Genomic DNA, 6,000 nt, shown 5'->3' on the forward strand with positions numbered 1-6,000 from the left:
GGTCTCACCGAGATGGGCTTGCAAACTCTCTGTTACCCATTGCAATATTCTCGGTCCCACCGAGATATGCAATCGGTCCCATCGAGATTGCAATGTAAACTCAGTGTTTCCCCTTTGTAACTTTTCGGTCTCACCGAGTTCCACTCGGTCTCACCGAAAGAGCAAATCGGTCCCACCGAGTTTGCCTGACCAACTCTCTGGTTAGCTAATTACCAAATTCGGTCTCACCGAGTTTGTGTAGTCGGTCTCACCGAGATTACGTTATGCCCAAACCCTAACTGAATCGGTCCTACCGAGTTGCATGTCAGTCCCACCGAAATTCCTAACGGTCACTAGGTTTACTATTTCGGTCAGACCGAGTTTTCTGATTCGGTCCCACCGAGATTGGAAAACCGTGTAACGGTTGGATTTTGTGTGGAGGCTATATATACCCCTCCACCTCCTTCTCATTCAAGGAGAGAGCAATCAGAACACGCACACCATTCCAACTCATATGTTCTGAGAGAGAACCACCTACTCATGTGTTGAGACCAAGACATTCCATTCCTACCATATGAATCTTGATCTCTAGCCTTCCCAAGTTGCTTTCCACTCAAATCTTCTTTCCACCAAATCCAAATCCTATGAGAGAGAGTTGAGTGTTGGGGAGACTATCATTTGAAGCAAAAGAGCAAGGAGTTCATTACCTACACACCATTTGTTACTTCTTGGAGAGTGGTGTCTCCTAGATTGGCTAGGTGTCACTTGGGAGCCTCCGACAAGATTGTGGAGTTGAACCAAGGAGTTTTTAAGGGCAAGGAGATCGCCTACTTCATGAAGATCTACCGCTAGTGAGGCAAGTCCTTCGTGGGCGATGGCCATGGTGGGATAGACAAGGTTGCTTCTTCGTGGACCCTTTGTGGGTGGTTGCTTCTTCGTGGACCCTTCGTGGGTGGAGCCCTGTGTGGACTCGCGCAACCGTTGCCCTTGGGTGGAGCCCTGTGTGGACTCGCGCAACCGTTACCCTTCGTGGGTTGAAGTCTCCATCAACATGGATGTAGGATAGCACCACCTATCCGAACCACGGGAAAAACATCCGTGTCTCCAATTGCGTTTGATCTCTCCAAATCCTTCCCTTTACATTCTTGCAAGTTGCATGCTTTACATTCCGCTGCTCATATACTCTTTGCATTCTTGCTTGATATGTATTGTGTGTGTCAAAATTGTGCCTAAACTCCACTTAAACCGAAAAAGCTTAAAAATTGCAACTTTAGCACTAAGTGTCTAATCACCCCCCTCTAGACACATCTACTTCTAGATCCCACAAGTGGTATCAGAGCTTTGGTCTCCATTGCCTTGGTTTAATCACCATTGGAGGAAGATGGATGTGTCTACTCTAGGGAGTCTTATACATAGAGTGCCTATTCTTGATGGAAAGTATTTTCATGAGTGGAAAAATGAGATGCTTGTAATCTTCAATCAATATCACTTGAACAAGTATATTGCTAGCCCTTGTGCACCCCATATTGATCCCTTGCATCCTACCCTAGATGAAGATATTGACATGATTCGCAATCTTAGAACTATTGAGCTCATCATTAGAGGATTGCCCAAAAATTTGATTGCTAGTTTGCCTACTCAAAATTGTGCCTATACTATATGGAAATTTCTTGAGGAACGATTTCCGAATCATTCCCTGAAAACTTTGGATGAAATTCTCCATAAATCTATTGCCTTGAGTAAGATGAACTCTAGTGATCCTAGTTTTGGTAAATGTCTTCTTGAACTTGCCAATCTTAAGCATGCTAAAGGAGATGTTGGAATCATTAATGATATCATACTCAAAGCTATAAGAATTCATTAAAGTGACCACTTTGATGATCATTTGTCTGATGAATTACCCTCTCTAGGAAATGATGAATCACAAGATCATGATGAACATGAATATTATGATGATGATGATAGTGACTTCGATCTCGACGATGCAATGAGACATTTTGGTCTTATGGCAAATCTTCGGGGATATGAATCAGGAGGAAAGGAATGGGTTCTTGATAGTGGATGTACTGATCATATGACCGGAGATGAAGAGATGTGTCGTGAGCTTGCTGAAAACAACGGCCCTCGAAAATATGTGACCTTTGGTGATAATTCAAAGGGTAAAGTGGTTGGCCTTGGTAAGGTGGCCATCTGACATGATAGTTCCATTCGAAATGTCATGCTCGTTGAATCTCTTGGCTACAACTTACTTTCAGTATCTAGACTTGCTGATTTCGGTTTGAATGTCCTATTTACTGAGGTAGATTGCCAAGTATTTCGTCGAGACAATCATAAAATGGTCTTTACGGGTATGCGTAGAGGTGATCTTTACATCTTCGATTTCTCTAAAAAGGCACAACCTAAAACTTGCTTTGTTGCTAAATCCTCAAAAGGTTGGTTGTGGCATAGACGACTAGGTCACGTTGGCATGAGAAACCTTGACAAGCTTATTAAAGGAAATCATATCCTTGGAATTAATGATGTCATATTTGATAAGGATAGACTTTGCAGTGCTTGTCAAGCAGGTAAACAGGTTGGAGGAAGACATCCCGTGAAGAACATCATGACCACAAGAAGGCCACTCGAGCTACTTCACATGGATCTTTTTGGTCCCAACGCCTACAAGAGTCTCGGTGGAAATTCTTTTGGTCTAGTTATAGTTGATGATTTTTCAAGATTTACGTGGGTGTTCTTTCTTAATGACAAGTCGCAGGTCCAGAAGATCTTCAGAAACTTCGCTAGGAAGGCCCAAAATCAGTTTGATGTGAAGATCAAGAAGGTTCGGAGTGACAACGGAACGGAGTTTAAGAACGCAAATGTGGACACCTTTCTTGACGAAGAAGGGATTTCACACGAGTTCTCGGCCACGTACACACCTCAACAAAATGGAGTTGTTGAGAGGAAGAACTGGACGCTCATCGAAATGGCAAGAACGATGCTTGATGAATACAAGACGCCAAAGCACTTTTGGGCAGAAGTGGTCGAGACAGCTTGTCACGCAACAAATCGCTTATATCTTCACAAGCTACTCGGCAAGACGGCATACGAGCTTCTCACCGGTAACAAACCCCAAGTTGGATACTTTCGAGTATTCGGCTCAAAGTGCTACATTCTTGATAAGCATCGTCGTTCAAAGTTTGCTCCTAAATCTCATGAAGGTTTTCTACTTGGTTATGGATCAAACTCTCACACTTACCGTGTCTACAACAATTTCACCCGAAAGGTTGAAGAGACGGTAGATGTGAAGTTTGATGAATCTAATGGCTCGCAAGTAGAGCAATTGCCAATTGATGTAGGAGACAAAGACCCTTCAGAAGCAATTCGAGACTTGTCCATTGGCAAAATTCGTCCAACGGAGGTGAAGGAGAGTACTTCATCCGTCCAAGTGGAAGCTTCTACTTCACGACAAGGTGAACCAAGAATCGACACGGAAGCATCCACAAGTGGGACACATCAAGATGAAGAAAATGAGGAAATACGTCAAGACGAACATCAACAACCTCCTTCTCCACCACGACAAGAGAACGACGACGTCAACAATGAAGAAGGCCAAGAAGAAGAACAAGATGAAGAAGATGTTCAACGAAGACCCAAGCAAAAGCTCTCACGAGTTCGAGCAAGAATTGCCAAAGATCATCCCGTCGAGCAAATCCTCAATGATATACAAACCGGGAGAATCACTCGCTCAAAAACTCGTTTAGCTAACTTTTGTGAAAACTATTCATTCATCTCTAGCATTGAACCAATGAAGGTTGAAGAAGCATTGGAAGATCTGGATTGGATAAACGCTATGCATGAAGAGCTACATAATTTTGAGAGAAACCAAGTTTGGACATTGGTTGAGAAGCCCGACAACAACCACAACATCATTGGTACCAAATGGGTGTTTCGCAACAAGCAAGATGAAGATGGACAAGTGGTCCGCAACAAAGCACGTCTGGTCGCCCAAGGATACACACAAGTCGAAGGTATGGACTATGGTGAGACGTATGCTCCCGTTGCTAGACTTGAGTCCATTCGCATCTTACTTGCCTATGCTAATCACCATAATATCACCTTGTACCAAATGGACATTAAGAGTGCTTTTCTAAATGGAGAAATAGAGAGGAAGTTTATGTCAAACAACCTCCTGGCTTTGTCAATCCTAAGAAACCAAATCATGTTTACAAACTTCACAAAGCTCTTTATGGTCTTAAACAAGCTCCTAGAGCATGGTATAAATGCTTGACCAAGTTCCTTACTACAAGTGGTTTTGAAATTGGTAAAATTGACTCCACTATTTTTACTAAAAGGGTTAATGGAGAACTTTTTGTATGCCAAATTTATGTTGATGACATCATATTTGGTTCAACTAACCCTCTCTTTAGTGAAAAGTTTGGAAAGCTAATGTCAGAGAAGTTTGAGATGTCTATGATGAGTGAACTCAAATTCTTTCTTGGGTTGCAAATCAAGCAAACTAAGGAAGGTACATTTGTCTCTCAAACAAAGTACACCAAGGACTTATTCAAGAAGTTCAATATGCAAGAATGCAAAGGTATGTCTACACCCATGCCTACTAGTGGACATAATGATTTAACCAAAGATGGTGAACCAGTTGATCAAAAGGTTTATCGCTCTATGATTGGTTCATTGTTATACCTATGTGCTTCACGTCCCGATATTATGCTAAGTGTATGCATGTGTGCACGATATCAAGCTGCTCCTAAAGATTGTCATCTTAAGGCTGTGAAAAGGATAGTGAGATATTTAATCCATACACCAAATTTTGGCATTTGGTATCCTAAGAGGTCTTCTTTTGATCTTGTTGGCTATTCCGACTCAGATTATGCCGGAGACAAGGTTGATAGAAAGTCCACTTTGGGTACTTGTCAATTTCTTGGTAGATCTCTTGTGTCTTGGTCTTCCAAGAAACAAAACTCGGTATCCTTATCCACCGCCGAAGCTGAATACATTGCTGCTGGTTCATGTTGCGCTCAATTACTTTGGATGACTCAAACTCTTAAAGATTATGGGATTTATGTGAAACATGTTCCACTGCTTTGTGACAATGAAAGTGCTATCAAAATTGGTCATAATCCCGTACAACATTCTCGAACTAAGCATATTGAAGTTCGTCATCATTTCATTCGAGATCATGTTGCTAAGGGTGACATCAATCTTAAGCATGTTCGCACCGATAAGCAATTGGCGGATATATTCACTAAACCGCTTGATGAGAAAGTGTTTTGCAGGTTGAGAGGAGAATTGAACATCATTGATGCTTCGAATTTGGATTAGAAACTCCATTGGATACATGCAAGACATGAGCTTATGACTAATCCATGATGTATCTCTTATGATAACTATCTTATGTCTTGGATATATTTGCACCTTGCATGCTGTCTAACCCATGTAGGTGCTTGGTTGAATCTAATTCCATGAGATTGCGACTCACTCACATCTTGAGCAATCTCTACAAGACCAAGACTCTACACAATAGTGGTTGAAGACAAGGAAGCACAAAACCATTCAAACATATCCTTTGACAAATTCTATATTAAGCTTCATGATTGTCATTTTGGATACACAAGTGCTTTTCCTTGCAAGAACTGACCCATGTAGGTAGATGAACTCAAACTCCAAATGGTGCTCCCAACTCTCGATGAGCTACATCAACCTTGAGCACTCACACAAGTTCAACTACATGAGCAAGAACCACATCACCCCCCAAGGTATGTTATTTCATCTTAGATAAGCTTTACTCCAAGACATGAGTGAAAGCAACTCAACAAGATGTAAATACATCAAGATTCTTAAACGAAAAATGGTAACCCCATTTTGAGCTTAAACGATGAGTATGACCTATGATCAAGTGTTCTCACTTGACTCCTAAGTCAATATACTCTAACATAGGTGACTATGTCACCGCCCAATTCTAGATGAAGTTCTCTTGTGTCCTTTTTCTGAGTTATTACATTTGTTCCTTGCATATTTGTTTCCTTC

Source organism: Triticum urartu, chromosome 7A (genome assembly GCF_056163025.1).
Source record: "Triticum urartu cultivar PI428250 chromosome 7A, HENAU_Tu73, whole genome shotgun sequence".
NCBI lineage: Eukaryota > Viridiplantae > Streptophyta > Magnoliopsida > Poales > Poaceae > Triticum > Triticum urartu.